The 18,562-nt window shown below is 37.5% G+C and overlaps 1 protein-coding gene and 1 long non-coding RNA gene across 38 annotated transcripts in view; one reads left to right on the top strand and one right to left on the bottom strand.

Annotated features, from left to right (window-relative positions):
• The window catches only part of LOC117975698 (uncharacterized), a 582,695-nt gene extending 564,181 nt beyond the window's left edge, over positions 1 to 18,514 (top strand). Inside the window, exon 7 of the long non-coding RNA XR_008620934.2 lies at positions 18,325 to 18,514. This is a non-coding gene — a long non-coding RNA (uncharacterized LOC117975698). The remainder of the gene's footprint in view (positions 1 to 18,324) is intronic.
• NRXN3 (neurexin 3) overlaps positions 1 to 18,562 on the bottom strand; it is a 1,742,415-nt gene that overhangs the window by 234,533 nt on the left and 1,489,320 nt on the right. The window lies entirely within an intron of this gene.

Here is an 18,562-nt window from a genome sequence, read left to right as displayed (position 1 = left end):
GAGCTAAATAATACCCCTGTGGACAGAAAAGTTAATCTTTTTCCAAAGAGCCCCATTTCTACCCAGGAAGTGGCTTACTTGCATTGCAGGAGCTGACTCTGTGTTATTATGTTTCCACAGCAGCTAGGTTCATAGGTTAACCACATGGTGTGTTAACAACAATTTCTTTTCATCCTTTTAAAGTTATTTTCATTTCATTAACTACCACCTTACCCTTTAATTATTCTCTGTTTAGGTTTTGTTGCTGCCATCATCAAATTTCTATCAGGGGAAAGGGCTGCTACCTTCAAGCCACTGTGCATAACACACACACACGCACATACACACACACAAAACATATCTGTTCTTTATCACCGTGCGTTTGAAAAGGCTCAGCTGTAACATGCTGATCTCTTTGTTTTTCTTCTCCCCTGTTTAGACCTTTGAATGTCATCTTCCTTCAGTTCCTGCACACTTTGTCACCCTGCTTACTCCCTATTAGCAGTCTCCCTAGAATGGCTGTCTCCCTTTTGGAATCTGTGAATTCACAATCCCCATGAAGCTTGTGCCTTTAATTAAATTCTAGTCCCCAACCCTACCCCCCACCATGATTCACAGATACCCTGAAAAGTTCAACATTAATTAACCAGGGCTATGCAAAGTCTCCAAGCTGGAATACTGGAAGAAGAAAGGTAGTAAAATTGTAACATGTTAGGATTTTTAACAGTCCTGTGATGATGCTCTTGAGGAAGGTGTTTCAGATCCAGGAGGAAGTCATTCAAGTGTAAGGGAAGATGAGCATTGTAAATGCTGTAACAACCCAGCATAGCATTATGTTTACTCTAAGAAAATTCAGTGTATTGTTGCTTTTTTTTTTTCATTTCAGAATTATATATGGTCTCCATTTCTCCCTCTTTTACCCCAACCCCAGCAACAAAGTAGAAGAAATCAAAATGATGCTAAAATAAATAATGTCTTTGATACAAATTTGATCATTTAAAAATTATCTGGGGACATTTATCTAAGATTAATATACTAATTAATCATCACCTTTAAATGCTCTGGATTTCTATTGCTTCTCAAAAATTCCAGAGGAAAAACTTTTTGATGAACTAGAGAACCACTGCCCATTGAAAATAAGGTAGAGAAACGGATCTAGTTTGAACAATCACTGAATAAAATCAAAACATATCTGATGGGTGAATTCCTTCAATAACTCTGAAAAGTGGCGGCCCTTCCTTTGGCTTTAGTACATGCAGTGTTGGGGGACTCATTCTACTATGAAGAGATTACTCAAAATATAACTATGATTAGAAATGCTTCTACTTTCACATCGTACAGTTTTCTGAAGTCTCACAGAACACGTCAACTGGCTCTTTTCCTGGGACTGTAAGATACACTGTGCTGCCAAATCTTCCTTTTTCAGGTTAATATTCGACTTTCAACCTAACTCTTGACTATGTACCTGATCTCAGGTATCATGCTTTGTTACTGCTAGCCATTCCCTAAGCAGAAGGCTTGGCTCTGCCAAGGTATTCTCGAGCTTCTGAAAGTGCCATAGAACATAATTCTCCTCCACCTTTCCAATATCGGCCCTCACAAGGACAAAGTATGCCTGGCTGGCAAAGGACCTGGGCCTAGTCAAAGCCCCACACTCTACAAATCCCCTGCTAAATCCAATCAGAAGAGTCTTCAAAATTGGTTGAATACAGATGTCACCTAGAGACACAGGTCCTTCGAAGATCAACAGAACAGACATACTAGAATAAAGTAAACACTTTAAAAATGTCATAGGAACTGTTAGGAGAAAACAATACAGGTCTTAACTTGTGCCTAGCAAAAATCCTCAGGGTTAGAATTTGAAAGACAAAAATCTCTCTATTCCACAAATGTAGACTATCAGAAAGAAAGAGGGAGGGAGGAGGATGATGATGAAAATTCAGTCAATTTGAATTGATCATATAAAACTTGAGACCTTTGATTGCTTTTTAAATCCTCTAAACTGTCCTCTTATGAGGAAAAAAAGTGCCTTTCTATTTCAAGAATTTGCCTATAAACTTTCAATTATTTTTTATGTCAACGGAATCTCAGTACTTATCTTTTTATTAATAGATTGATTAAAAGGAAACCTTTTTTATTTTAATCTTCTTTTGTTTTCTAATATAGTAAGAAAGAGGCTGAAATCCAATTTGTTAGGTTTTTTAAAGTCTACAATGAAATTTTAAAATGCCATGTTAAGACTGCATATATACAGACACTATTTGTATTGAAAATTGTCACTCTATATACTATAAAAAAGTAAGACACATTCTTTTTGACTGCCATCTCTTATCTGCTATATCTCAGCACCCACGCCAGAAGCCTTAAACATGGTACTTCATTTAATCCCTAGCAACCTCATGAGTTAGTTACCATCATTTGAACTTTAAAGATGAGGTTCCATGGGGTTAATAACCACACCCAGTGTCACACAGCCAGTAAGTGGTAAAATCTGGATGTGATCCTGTTCTTTCTGATATTCATTGAACAAATTATTAAACTGATACCGAGAAGAATGAAAGAAGGCTGTGGTAGCTATTTAATGACAGATAACACAAATTCGGAAATGTATCAAGCAATAATAATGAATAAGGTTATCATTTTCCAACCTGCTCTACATTCAGAGATGGATGGCTTATTCATTCTTGTTCTTCTTTTGGGGTGTGGCTGGAATGCACCAAGATAGAACTCAGTGGCTGAGGATCTCAATGAAGCCAAAGGGAAGAAAGGATAAGCAGAAGTACACTAGGAAGCAAACCAACAGTCCAGAATAGCAAAGATGTCTATGGTAAAGTTTCAGTCCATGCCCCCATTCCCCTGGTTCTTAGTAGGCAACTCATTATTGATAATATTGCTGACATGGCATTATCTGGTGATCTAGAGGATATTTGCCAGAACTGCCATAAACACTTTGTAATTTTTAGCAAGTCCTGTATTTCTATCACTATCCAACTGGTCCACAAATTCATCTCAAGAAAAAGCTATAGAAAGTCATAAATTGCCATCTGAAAAACTAAAACACTTAGAGTTACCAAGGGAGAGGTGCTTTTAACTAACTCATATGTCTTTTTTTTAACCTGTCATATTGATAGAGGATTTAACTAAGGCCATCATTCTTACTATTTCTCACCCAAGATTTCTGATCAGAAAGCTACCTGTAAAATCTAGAGGGTCTGATAATGGGCCAGTCCAACATATTAATCATAGCTGTCTTTCTAACACTTTGTATTGGTTCCCCTTTCTTTCTTTATTTCTATGTAAAATAATAATCCTTAAACATGATTGGGATAGAAATAATACTGTATTTGGATAATCTGGAAACCTTGGAAGGAAAGCATACTATTAGGGCTAATCGTGCTGAGAAATCTTGAATTTGTAAACCCTCAAGGTAAGTGGCTAGTTCACAAAGAGGTGGTAAGACATAAAGAGATGAAACTGAATAAAGGATAACTTCTGCCAAAAATAAGCAATGAATCAATAAAATCAAATGTCATATTTCATTCTCTTCAACACTGAAAATTTTACAACCTGTTTATCTGAAGAATAAGAGTTTTTGATCTAAAGATGTGAGAAAATGTGGGTTCATGGAGATGTTTGCCATATTTCCATTTCTCTTCTTGAGCATGGGGAGAAAATTTAAAACTACATTGAGTATTAGAAATAATGAGAAACAATGAGGGTTATTTCAGTGGTTAAAAAAAAAAAAAAAAAGAAAATGACTATGAAGACATGAACCAATGAATGAAGGGGTATGACTGAGACCCATCATGGTCCCAGGAGATACCTCTAGGCATCTGGAGGGGAGGATCCAGGTCCCAGACTGCCTTGAAGATCTAGCTCTGGCTCTTCTTGGGTTGGCACTGGGACCATCTTAAAGACCCCCTAAAGGAGAAAGAACTCTATCTGGAAATTTTCCTTGACAAACGATAGACTTGAGATGATTATTCACTCACTTGTACATTCATTCAATCACTATTTATGTAACTACTAAACAGAGTGCTGTGTTACAGAGACATGAAAATGAACTACAATCTAAGTCTTGCCCTCTTTAATATAGGCAGACATGTAAACTTATAAGTAATTAAACTGTTTATACCTACAGAGGCTAGTCATTATATAATTATATTTGGTATTTCCCAACAATTTTCTAGTTACAACTCATTTAATCCTTACACCGGTCCTATGAGACATGGATCACTCCTGTTTTCTAGATAAAGAAACTATGGGTGAAAGAGGCTCAGTTGCCAGCCCAAGTCTACAGAGCTGGAAAGGTGCAAACCCCGAGTTCTTAATTGCTACACTTCGGTGTAAGACAACAGTGTCCTTTACAGATGCTATGTCTGTAAAACTGGATACATACAGGACAACTGGGAATAAAGGAGCATATTCAGATCCACATGGGGAGAAAAGGTAATCTGGAGAGGTTTCATAGAGGGGTGATTTAGAATGTGAAGACTAAACTGGCTTGAATACTACTTTATTCCATGTACTTCCATCTCATTTGGGAAATAAAATATAGAGTGAAGTTCAGGGAATGCCTGTACACTGTTAGTGGGAATATAAATTGGTGCAGCCATTATAACATCAGAATGGCTGCTCCTCAAACAATTAAAACTAGAACTACCATATTATCCAGCAATTGTTCTTCTGGGTATACACCCAGAGGAAATGAAATAAGCACCCCATAGAGATGTCTGTTCTTTCTTGTATTTTTTACAATAGCTAAGATATGGAAAGAACCCAAACATCCCCTGATAGTTGGTTCATGTCTTTATAGTTATTTTCCTATTTTTTTAACCACTAAAATAACCCACATGTTCATTTTTTTCTAGTTCTCAAAGTAATGTTCAATTTTCTCCTCATGCTAAAGGAATAAAGACATTGTGGTAGATGTACATATTAAATGGCATATTATTTAGTCTTAAAAAGAAGGAGATCTTGCCACTTGCAACAACATGATTGGACCCAGAAGAAATTATGCTAAGTGAAATAAGCCAGACACAGCAAGAAAAATACTGTAGAGGCCAGGAGCAGTGGCTCGCACCATAATTCCAGCACTTTGGGAGGCTGAGGTGGGAGAATCACTTGAGCTCAGGAGTTGGAGACCAATCTGGGAAACATAGTGAGACCTCATCTCTACAACAAACAATTAGCCAGGTGTGGTGGTGGATGCCTGTAGTCTCAGCTACTAAGGACACTGATGTGACAGGATCCCTGGAGCCTGGGAAGTTGAGGCTGCAGTGAGCTGGAATCATGTGACTGTACTCCAGCCTGGGCAACAGTGTGAGATCTTGTTTAAAAAAAAAAAAAAAAAAAAAACGGGAAAGAAAGAGAGAGTGAAAGAGTTTGATCTCACTCATAAGTCGACACTAATAAACAGTCAAATACATAGTAACACAGAGTAGAAAGTTGGTTACCAGATGCAGTGGAAGAGGAGATGGGGAGATGTAGGTTAAAGGGTACAAAGTTACAATTATGTAGAACGAATATCTAGAGACTTAAGGTACAGCATGATAACTATAGTTACTACTACTGTATTGTATCATGGAAATTTGCTAAGAGAGTAGATTTTTATGTGCCATTATGACAACAAAGGTAACTGAGATGATGGATATGTTAATTTTCTTGACTCTACTAGTAATTTCACTATGTATACATATATATATATATATATACATATATGGAGACACCTTAAATGTACATCTTAAATATTTACAATAAAAAAGCTGACCTATACCATGAGTCTGTAGAAAAACTACAAATGGAAACATTTTTCTCTTGCCACTCTTTGGTCTTCCTGTGAACCAATGGAAAGATATCATGTTGATACCTTGAAAATGGAACTGATAATATGCTTAGAAGAAACAATTTAGGTCATGTATTTCTAGAGCTCCCTGTGAGGGGACAATAACGTGGCTCTTTGGTGTCTTTTGAATTTTTAATCTCGATCAGTGGCTTAGACATGTGGGAAGTGTAACATCTGCAATGTCACCTGCTCCCCATCCAGGAGGAATGCAATCATTTCTTGTGGGTTATGGTGTCAACCAAAGGCAGTCTTTATCTTTAACAGTAGTCATGAAGGGAGGCTAAGCTTCTAGGTGAAATCATCTGTAGGTGAGATATAGAGCCTTCTCTAACACCCTTCCAAGAGGATGGGAAGAGACGGTAGTGGAAGAAGAATGATTAACAAATACAATCAGTAAAACTGAAACATTCTAATATTCTACAATTTAACAACAACCAAAAAAAAAAAAAACAGGAGCTAAGGACTCAATGATTTCTTTCATGGTTTCTAGAATATTAAAAAAATGTAAATTCTAAGTGAAACAAATTATGAGTTTCCCTCTTTGAGGGAGTCAAAAGATATTAGAAATGGCAGTTAATGGGTGATAGGCTAGTAGTTCAGAATTAAATATCCTGAATGAAATCTGCAGGCAAATGAGTTGTCATTCCTTTAAAAGCAATCATTTGCATTTCCCTGGAAAATATGTAAAGTTGCAGTTGAGTATATTATTTCAACGATGATAGCTTAGTAGCAGAATTTAACATTAGGTCCAGAATACCATCCCATGCTCATATTCAATTGCATGTAGTTGAATGGGAATTGCATTCACAAGATGGGGAACCCCTGTACCAACTTATCTTTTTTCTCTCCAAGTAGATAAATGAAGTGTCTACAGCTGCTATGCCTTAAACTGAGTTGATGGGCTGAATTTAATTAGGTTGTAAGAATGGAAGCTAAACCAGATAATTGACGAAATATAAATGGAATAAAGGCATTTCCACCCCAAACTGTGTTCCTAGAAAACATAGAGTAAGACAAAGTGTGGCCAAGGAGGGTAAACATGTGTTCATATGCTGCTGTATTCATCTGCCCACACCTGCTCTGCAGCTGTAAAAGGCATTTGCATGGTATGGGGATGATGAGTTGATGGCATTTCCTTAGGGAAGAGTGGATGCATTCAAGATCTTTGTCTCAAATATAGCAGGGACAAAAGGAATAAAGAGTTTCCCTGGCCACAGAATAGAGACTAAGAAAATAGATTCCTAAGTACCACCTAGATTTCTAATATCATAGTATTTGCCAATATCACTTAAAATTATTGGATTTCTCTGCAAATATTCAGAAGTCTATTATTTCACTATTATTACATAAAAAATCAAATAATAGATACTCAATAATAATGAAATAATAATAAACTAAGTAATAGGCCGGGTGCGGTGGCTCACGCCTGTAATCCCAGCACTTTGGGAGGCCGAGGCAGGTGGATCACGAGGTCAGGAAATCGAGACCATCCTGGCTAACACGGTGAAACCCCATCTCTACTAAAAATACAAAAAGTTAGCCGGGCGTGGTGTCACATGCCTATAGTCCCAGCTACTCAGGAGGCTGAGGCAGGAGAATCCCTTGAACCTAGGAGGCGGAGGTTGCAGTGAGCCGAGATTGCGCCATTACACTCCAGCCTGGGTGACAGAGTGAGACTCTGTCTCAAATAAATAAATAAATAAATAAATAAATAAATAAATAAATAAATAAAAATAAAATAAATAAACTAAATAATAACAGACAAGTAGTATCTGGGCCCTCACTAAATCCCAGATCCTGTGCTAACTACTTTATGTATCTTCACTCATTTAACCTTTCATTGACCCTGTCATACAGGTACAATAATTATCTACGTTCCATGAATGAAAAGATTGAAGTTTAGAAAGGTTAAGAAATGCCGAAAACCATGCAGTCAGCAAGTGATAATAAATTTTATATAAACCACCTATGAAGTTCTTGACTAACAGTTCTAAAAGATTCTTCAGGTTTTACTTGCTTCTGAGTCTGGCAGCTTTTTCCACTGACAAAAGGATCACTTCTACTACTAACATTAATAGGTCAGAAATACTCATCTGTGCAAATCCATGTCACATGTCTCAGATGAGAAGTGCCATGGTACCCTGTGCTAATTATGGCCTCTTCTGCATGGACTATGAGCTAAACCACAACCCAAAATCCTTTCACGTTGCTCTGACATCATCCAATAGTATACTGGGACAGCGTGGAGAATGTGATGATGTTCCGAAGCCCTAATTCAGTATTCTAGCCCAGTGCCTCTCAATCTGCATACAGTGCCTCTAAAGTTCTTGACAGAACGCAGATTCTTATCCAGTTAAGTTTGGAGCGGGGCTTGAGATTCTACATTTGAAACAAATATCCAAGGGATCTCCATGCCCCTGGTCAGAGAACCATACTTTAAATAGAAAGGTTCAAAAAGACCTGGATTTAGCCAACTGTGAATTGATCCATTACTTGAGCAGCAAGCATTGTAACTGAGAAAGCTGTTGGATTAAGCCAAATCCTATTTTTGTCATGCTATAAATAATTTATTTGTTTTTCCTAATTTGTAAATTGGGTCTAAAGAGCAACTGCTGCTCAGGCTGCAGAAAATGCTCATTGTTCAAAGACATTCTGATTTACCCATGGTGGAGAAAGTAAGCAAGAGTTCTGTGCACAGAAGAAAGATAAAAGGCTGAACCTGGCTATTCCCTCCCAAGAGTCTGTCCCTTCAGGTTTGAGTCAAGAACATAGCAATTACACAGATTCAAGAGTCTATAAACTGGCTTAGCAAATTGCACAAGTCTAAGAATAACATGTAATATGTACAGAAAACACTATCACTTATGTCTGGCAAAGGACTCATAAAGTTCTCACTTTTCTCCACTGGCACCTTTTCCATTGTATTCACATCTTTCTTGTAGAAACAATACCACAAAATGGTATCTATCTGTTCTTCACATCTTTATCTTTGTATTGACACTTACCTCTTTGAAATTGAGGGTTGCATCTTATTCAAATGTGTAACTAGAAAAGTGCCCGGCATAGTTGGGTGCTGATTAGTAATTATTATATTTATAATAACAGATGCTTTTGGCTAGCCTTTTCTTTTACCTAGCCTTGGGCTAAATGCTTAATAGTCATCATTTCAGTTTATTCACAAAAATACCTCATAATAACTATTATTGTTATGCAGACAAGGAAACTAATGCTGACATTACTTGTTTTACTAGTTTACCTGTAGTATTTTGATAGTGCTGATCACTCCTTAGCCCCAGAAATGCTCTTTTCTCTGTGGGTTACACTTTTTTTGGCCTTTTCTCTTCTTTAGTTGAATCTTTCTTTTTCTAACTGTGCCTTTACTTTTCTCCTCCTACTTCCTAAATGTAGATCTCCCCCAAAGTCTGAGTGTTACCCTTCAACTTTTGTCTCTATCTACATATCTTATTCCCTTCAGGTCTCATCCATTCTCCAGACTTCAAGTATTTCCTCCATGAGAAGTTCCCCAAAATCTCTTTCTCTACCTCTTACTTGGCCTTTGACTCCAATGCTACATATCCAACTGCCTCCAAAGTATCTATGCTTGCCTGTTTCTCTATCATCTCAAACATTAGAAAACCCCTCATTTTCTCCTTCCTCCAAAGCCAGTTGCCTCTAAATAAATTATCCACTTTGAGATATAAAATCATCAGTTTTCCATTCATTCAGGCATAAATTCTCTTTCTTCCCAGGTCTATTCAGCCATGCTGCCGGGGAGGTTCTTCCTTTAAAATGTCGTCATCTTTTTATTGTACTCCAATGCCACTACCTTATGGTCTTTATAACCTCACAGAACTAGCATCCTAATAAGTTTTCCCTTCACACTCACCCTATTCTCATCCATCTTTGCTCATGTTCTTACATGTTTTCCCATGGAGTCACATTTCTACTTAAAACACATATGCATGGTTTCACATCACCAGGAAGACAAGTACTTGACATCAAAATACTCCAACAATCTAAATCTTTTTATTACATCAGTGTTTTACATGCAATTTGTTTCAATATGCTTGTTATATTAAAGCTTTATTACTAACTACCATTCTATAACACTTCTATTTCAGCCATATACATCATTCTCTGGACACTCCTTGTACTATCTGATTTCTTTCTGGAAATTATTCAATCGTGCCCCATATATATCCACATTTCTTCTTGGTTTATCCCCTTCTATTTATTCTTTGAAACCCAGCCAATGCCAAGCTAACTTTGTAAAGACTTCTGGAGCCAACTCCAGATGCAAGTAGGCCTAGCCTCCCATGAATATTTAAGACAATAACTTCTTTTCAGAGGTTTACATCCAAATCACTTCATAGAGCTTTTTGAAAATAAAAAAAAAATGGTCCCCATGTCAGAACTAAGGAGCCTCGTTTCTGTGAATAACTTTTAAAAACCCACAGACCACTCAAATGGGCACTCATGATTAAGAAACTTTATAAAGACATTTATCTTTTCATGCATATGGTACTTGCTTTATCAGTAGATTGGGAGATCTTCGAGGACAAGAATTATGAACCTGTCTTTGGTATCTCTTAGGAACCTACAAGACTACCTGACACAGTAGAAGAATAAATATTTTATGGTTGGTTCATTTTTATGAATACTGTATTCTGTGTAATTCTGAGTAAAAATCATATGAGAAGACACGAATTCTGATTGTTATGACTTTGAGATGGCCCCCAAATAAGGAAAATACTATAAAGAAAGTGTTTAATATAGGTACAATTAACCAGCAGTAGTTAATTCCTTTGGGTAGTTTTGGGTTTCAACATCACATAAAATCTCATGGTCAGAAGCTTGACTATAACAAGCAATGGGGAAAGGACTCCCTACTATTCAACAAATATTGCTGGGATAACTAGCTAGCCATATGCAGAAGATTGAAACTGGACCCCTACACGTCTCACCATATACAAATATTATTTAAGATAGATTAAAAACTTAAATGTGAGACCTAAAAATCATAAAAGTCCTAGAAGAAAACCTAGGAAATACCATTTAGAACGTTGGCCTTGGCAAAGAATGCACAACTAAATCTCCAAAAGCAATTGTCACAAAAACAAAAATTGCTAAGTGGGACCTAATTAAACTAAAGACTTTTTGCACAGCAAAAGAAACTATCAATAGAGTAAGCAGATAACCTAGAAAATGGGAGAAAATATTTGTAAACTATGCATTTAACATACACCTAATATCTAGAATCCATAAGAAACTTAAACAATTCAACAAAAAAATCAAATAACTCCATTAAAAATAGGCAAAGAATATGAACGGACACTTCTCAAAAGAAGACATACATGCAGCCAACAATTATATGAAAAAGTGGTCAATATCACTAGTTAGAGAAATGCAAACCAAAACTACAATGAGATATCATCTCACACCAGTCAGAACGGCTATTACTAAAAAGTGAAAAACAAACAAACAAAAAAAACAGATGTTGGAAAGGTTGCAGAGGAAAGGGAAAGCTACACTGTTGGTGAGAATGTACATTAGTTCAGACACTGTTGAAAGCAGTTTGGAGATTTCCAAAAGAACTTAAAATGGTATTACCATTCAACTCAGCAATTCCATTACTAGGTTTATACCCAAAGGAATACAAATTAGTTTACCAAAAAAGATACATGCACTTGTATGTTCACTGCAGCACTATTCACAATAGCAAAGACATAGAATCAACCTAGGTGCCTATCAATGGTGGATTGGATAAAAACAATATGGTACATGTACACCATGGAATACTACACAGCCACAGAAAAGAAAAATGAATGAAATCATGTTCTTTTCAGTAACATGGATGCACCTGGAGGCAATTACCCTAAGTGAATTGATGTAGGAACAGAAAACCAAACACCACATATTCTCACTTGTAACTGCAAGCTAAACTATGAGTACTCATGAACATAAATATGTCAACAATAGACACTGGGGATTACTAGAGGGGGAGGGAAGGGTCGAGGGTTGAAACCCTGACTATTGACTGCTATGCTAAGAATGATGAGGGGATCATTCTTACACCAAATTTCAGTGGCACACAATCTATCCATGTAACAAGCCTGCACATGTACTCCCGAGTCTTAAATAAGCATTAAAAATATATAAAATGACCATCCATAATAAATAAATAATGAGTCCTATGGTCAGAAATATTTCTGGTAAACAGGAATATTATCTTACTTCTGCAAAATTAATCTTCAAAACTCATCAGAGACTACAAAGAAGTCTTCAGTATTAAAAACCCAAGTAAACAGCAGAAAGTAAAAACTTCAATCAGTAGAAGAAAGAAGTAAGGCTTTCATTTTCTTTCTCTTCCTAAGCCAAAGGAGTGTCATTTTCACTAGGCAGATCTTCATAAGCATATTTTTTTTTTTGCTGCTATTCAGCTCCTATCTCTGAATCCAAAATTAAAAATGACAATGATAATAATAACGGAGTCAGTGTTTTTATAATACTCAGTTCTCAAATTCCAGAAAACCTAGTTGATGTTATTTCCTAACCTGCAGTCAGTAAACAGGAGATTGACCAACGTCACTTCGTCAGTCTCATTTTTCACCTTTACCTAATTGTCTCTTTCTACATCCCTTTCTCAAACGCAACTGGTTTTAGTCACATTCTCGTTAGGGAAAGACTCATCAGTGAGTGAAATAGGAATTATTGCTTTTAACCAAAGTAGAAAGATGTGAGATTAGAATGTGGATCTCTGTTTCTGCTACTGGTCAGTTTTGTGCATCTTCTCTATTCTTGATATTTGCCATTGACTACAGAAGACATAATATCTTAAATATATACATTTAGTGCTTCAAAGTTTTGTATTATTCTTTAACTGCTCTCTTGAAATTTAGTGGAATTTAGGAATGCAAAATGAATTAGCTTCTAAAAAGATGGTGAGATAATTGGTGAAATTGATCCTACTGCATATTTCTAGGTGTGTATTGATGCACACTTTTGAAAAGCCATTGGGGATGCACACTTTTGAAAAGCCATTGGGTAAAAATTTATTAATACCATTGAAGCAGTAATTCTACCTCTGAATGTATTCTACAGGCATACAACCCAGGCAACAAACGCTCTTTATATAAAATTTTTATGTTTTCATTTTGGTATATCCCTGAGACAGAAAAATTCCTTTAGCAGAGAGCAATTCCTGGAGTCAACCTAGTTGAGACAGGTCAGTGACCAGCACTCCCAGCAGGTTGGGGAGTGAGTATGTGGGTCCCAGGGTTAAGTGGGACGGATCTAGGCAATGCACCACAGTATCCCTTCCAAGGATTGACTATCAGGCCTATGAGATCAGGACTTGGTGTTTAAGGATTCTCTCCCAGGAAGGAAGAGGTCGGCTACTATTTGAGGGCACATGGAAATGGGTGGTATGAATTTAGCTCTGTAACAAACTAAGTGATATGACACAAGTCTCTCCAATTTCTCTAGACTTTACTTTCCTCATCTATGAAAGAAGGAGTTCGACTATCCAAAGAGCAAATTCTCTAATCTTCTACCCTTCACTGATATTCAGGTCTATGAATTTCAATGGCAGATCCCCATTGAACCCATGGAATACATGGACACTTCACAGAGATTTCTCAAGATTACCAAATCCCTTAACTCATTCTATTTTTTTAAACTTTTATTTCAGGTTCAGGGGTACATGTGCAGGTTTGGTATACAGGTAAATCACATGTCATGGGGATTTGGTGTACAGATTATTTTGCCACCCAGGTAACAAGCATAGCACTCCATAGGTAGTTTCTTTATCCTCTCCTGCCTTATTCCAATTTTTAAATTCTTCCTTCTTGAGCCTGTTCTCCATTAACCTTGCTCTCTCTTTTTCTTAATTGACCCTTTTTCCTTGCTTCCTAATTCAAGATAACTTGGTGAGACTGGAGATAGGGAAAGGCAGTCAGAAGAGTAGATGCACCAATTCTACTCCCCACCCATCACTTCTGTCTATCACCTAGTTGTGCCAAATGTACCCCTTAAAGATTTCCCACACATATCCTCTCTTCTTCACTCCAGCTGTTGCTCCCATGCTCCAGCCTCTCTTCCATCATCCCCTTCCTGGATTACTGTGAAAGGCATGTAGCCAACTTTCCAGGCTCCAGTTCTGGCTTCCTTCTAATCAATCCTTCTGTTTCCACAACAATATTTCTAAAATGCAAATCTGACCTTGTCAGTTCTTTTCAAGAGCTCCCCGTTGTCAATTGATTAACTCTAACTTCCTTGGTGTGACTAGTATGACTCTCAATGATCAAGTTCTGTATTCCCAACTCATCCTTCACTTCTTCATACTGCTGGGTATGAATTCTTGCTCTCTTACTTACTAGCTGTGAGTTAACCTCTCAGTGCCTCGGTTTCCTCATTCTTAAGATGGGAATAATACCTCAAAGAATCACTATCACTATAAAGATTAACTGTTTTAATACATTGATATGGTTTGGCTGTGTCCCCACCCAAATCTCATCTTGAACTATAGTTCCCATAATCCCCACGTATTGTAGGAGGGAACCAGTGGGATGTGACTGGATCATGGGGACTGTTCCCCAAGCTGTTCTTGTGATAGTGAATGAGTTCTCATGAGATCTGATGGTTCTATACGGGGCTTTTCCCCCCTTCACTCTGCACTTCCCTCTCCTGCTGCCATGTGAAGAAGGATGTGTTTGTTTCCCCTTCCACCATGATCGTAAGTTCCCTGAGGCCTCCCCAGCCATGCAGAACTGTGAGTCAATTAAACCTCTTTCCTTTATAAATTACCCAGTCTTGGACAGTTTTTTATAGCAATGTGAAAATGGACTAATACATACATACAGTACGCTTCCAAAAAGGACAAGCAAAATTGAGCTCTCAATCAAAGCTGGTTATTATCATTTTTTCTAAAATGACTTTCTCCACTATGTCTAATGAACTCCTAGTCAACCTTCATCAGCCAACTCAAGTGTTATTTTTTTCTGGTAGGAATTTGGTGAATATCTCAGTACTCTTCTCCCACTGCAATATCTTCTAAATTACTTAGGTACCTTGAAGATGCATTTATCATTATGCATTATACAGTGCATTACATTTCTTTAATTTTTGTCTTCCCGTGTACATATTCTCTAAGCTCCTTGAGAGGGACAGTAGAAACTCCCAAACTCTCAGTCAGTGTCCACAGAATATATTAGTCATCTGTCACTAAGGGCTAATCTCTTGTTATCTTTAGGTAAAGCACTATGATAGCCCTGGAGATCCGTTGTCACTGCAATCCTACACTCCTAATTTGCTTTGAATGGAGTGAGGCACTGTGGGACTCAGTCTGTCATCTTCCAAAAGAGAAGACCCAGCCTAGTTTTAATACCTCCACTTCACTCTCATGGACCACTTGCTGCTGTTGTTATTTTTTCCTTTTTGACCTGCAAGTGGATACAATATTTCAATACCTAACTAGGCAGCTGCAGCTTTGGAAAGGAATTTACTTTATCCAAGACCAGTCTGATAGGGCAGTTAGGAAAGAGTCATGTGAGTAGATGCTAGGGATTCTGGTAATGAAATCCCGCCAGTTTGTTATGGAAATAGAATACAGTCTGCTTGCTGTGAGTATTTAATGTAACATTTTGCTGGGCACAGGAGAAGCAATTAGGCTGCTGAAAATTCTGTTCACGTTCCCCATAATTCAATACTGACCACTGTTAGCAGTGCAAGATGTGACAGGACTGATAATTAATTTTGCATGAAATCAGTGTAATAAGAAGGAAAAGCAAGGAGGGAGTAGAAGAGGGAAGGAAGGGGATCTATATTCAGCGGTAGATCAAATGTTACTTCTAAAGATCTGATCATAACTTCTGCAGAGCCAGCTTCTGGGTAGAAGACAATCCAGTCAAAATCCAATACTGAAAATGAGTTTCCATACTTCACACAGGAAAAAAAAAGTTCATGAAGGCCATCTTTGGCCATGTCCTCTCTTCCTTGAGCTAAAAACTTATTGGGCATTTTTACATTGATAAATAGGTGAACAGTAAGCTTATCTAAGGCCAGTAACAAATGCTGGGCCTTCTATTCCCTTTGTGCTTCTTCTCGAAGGAAATTCTTACTTCAAACACCTTGTATATGTGTGTTCTGTCTCAACAGAACCATCACAGAGCTGAACTGCCTTGAAGCATCTCTTATCTGTTCATTCTGTTTTCTCTCAGATGATTTTAAAACTGACAATTTTGGAGGATTTACTGCTTTCTAAAGTTTCTAACAACCATAGCAGATAACTGTGCTAGTAGTCAGATAATTGGACATGAATTGCTATTAGAAAATAAAGCATGGACCTTTTGATACTGATATTCATCTATGCATCCATCCATCCATAAAAATGCCAGTATGGGAAGAAAAAAGTGATTTCGACTAAGTCTAATGCTGGATTAACCGCACTGCGGTGTGGTAGAGGCATCACCAGCTACCAACTTCCTAGCATATTTCAGCCGTGGTTTAGTGTGTTTCTTGCTAAGCTAAAATGAAAGGTTGACTTAGACAGAATGGTTTCTGATTTATCTTTGTGCCTGGGAGCTAGGCACTGTGAACCTGCCTAGCTCTTGGTGGGCAAAAGGTAGTCAACACATACTGGGTGAAATAAGTAAGTATGTGTGTGCATTGGTTAGTGAGCCAGTTAGTTAAGTCTTTTAGGATTTGGTAGTATTTGGGTCACATGGAATTTTAAAAGATCTTTGGGCAACACCTAATCACTGGTACAATTCTTGTCAATTACTTGTAATAAGAGAACCTAATGCTAATGTGAGTTATCTGTTTGCTACTTGAAGTTAAGAAGTGGTTTGGCTAAACAATGCAAAACAAGGACAGGGTCTGAGGAGCTGGAAGTGTACTTTGTGATGCTTGGGATATCACAGACAGGAGAGAGGCAACTTGGAATTAAGCTTTTTCCTCTTAGAACCATTGATTGAGATCTGAGCAAATCTTACACACATACCAATTAAAAATTGTACTCACTGTAACAACGATAACATAAAATAGTGGCATTAATGCCCCAAATTTTATCCCTTCACATTTAAACAGTTTAAGCATTATAGTTTAAGGCTGATTCAGAAATTTCATCTGAGACTTCTATATTTTTTATCTTTGTGTTCTGGCATTCTTCATCATAACTTCCATCTTTAAGGTTACCTTATGATTAAATAGGCTTCTGAAGATCCAACCACTACATTCATAGTACAGGCAGCAAGAAGGACAAAGGATGTCCTTTGCCACTGAGTCAGATGCCTTTAAGCAGTCTTTCTGTATCTGCCACTCAACACTTTTGCATGCCTGATACTCACCAAACTTAAAGCAACATACCAGCTTGACTGTTAGAAAAGGTGAGAAATGTTTTATTTTCTTTCTTAAAAAACTAAGGCAGTGTTATTTCAAATAAAATTGGAGATTTGGTTCGTTTTAGCATTTTATTTTTATTTTAAAATTATTATTATTTTAGAGATAGGATTTTGCTCTGTCAGTTAGGCTGCAGTGCAGTGGCTTGATCCTAGTTCACTGCAGCCTTGAACTCCTGGCTCAAGCGATCCACCTCAGCCTCCTGAGTAGCTGGGACTACAGGCATGTGCCACCGCACTGGACTAATTGTAAAATTTTTATGTAGAGATGCAGGCCTCACTATGTTGCCCAGGATGGTCTCAAACTCCCGGCCCCAAGCAATTCTCTTGCTTCAGCCTCCTAAAATGCTGTGATTACAGGCTTGAGCCACGGTGGCTTAATAAGAAAAAGAGACAATGGATTTTCATGGGAATTGGCAGTTTCTTTTACATGGTTACAGAAAGCTTGCCCCCACTTTCCATCAGTTTGCCACCCTTTGGCTGGCTGTCCTTTCCCCTGGACTTTCTAGTCACCAGCAAAAAGATCACTGTACTGCAGAGGAAGGAGATGTCCCTGGAGCAGCTCTTTATCCACTGGAAGTGTGTTAGCCAGAGACACCTGACCAGCTCTTCAGAGTCTGAGAGTCCTCATGTACTATTCAGTACCCTGGTTCAACTGCTGAACCAATGAATTTCCTCCAAGCACTCACAAATGACTGAAAAACCATAAATGTAGGTGATAATAGTAATAGGGTGAAATATAAACAAAGTGTGCAAAGAAGGGGAAAACGTCTAGAATCTTTATGTTTCTGAGACTATAATTTACTAGGCATTGACATTAGCATTGATTTATGTGAATTTCTGACGCTTCTGTGGATTTAGACAGACCCCAATAATAGCATCACAGTTCAGTGTCTTATTACCATAGCATATTATATATTTTTCACAGCTTAGTTTGATTTGCTATATGTTAACTAGATGTAAAATTTCCTAATTGCCTTAATAATTAATGTCAAAGAAATGACAACAGTACTATTTATTCATGACTTAGTATATTCCATGTATTATGCTATGCATGATCCAGCTATATTTTAATTTAATCCTCAGATATTTTCCATTTTACAGATTAAACAAGTGCAACTTTCCCAATCTCACACAACTACTTGTGGAGCCAGGATTCCACACGGGCAATGTGAGTGCACATCCAAAACTTGAAACCACTGAACAATAATGCTTTCTGAAAGATAAGGAATTTCTTCATGATCATTGGTGCTATCTGGCTTGCTCGTCCTCCTCAACTTCCAGTACTGTTGAATCGTTGTGTATAATTTGACCAACATTAAATCTTTCTTTTTTGACACGG

This window comes from Pan paniscus, chromosome 15 (assembly GCF_029289425.2).
Source record: "Pan paniscus chromosome 15, NHGRI_mPanPan1-v2.0_pri, whole genome shotgun sequence".
In the NCBI taxonomy this organism is placed as follows: Eukaryota; Metazoa; Chordata; class Mammalia; order Primates; family Hominidae; genus Pan; species Pan paniscus.
The sequence above is the reverse complement of the archived record's forward strand: the minus strand, read 5'-3'. Positions and strand labels throughout refer to the sequence as shown.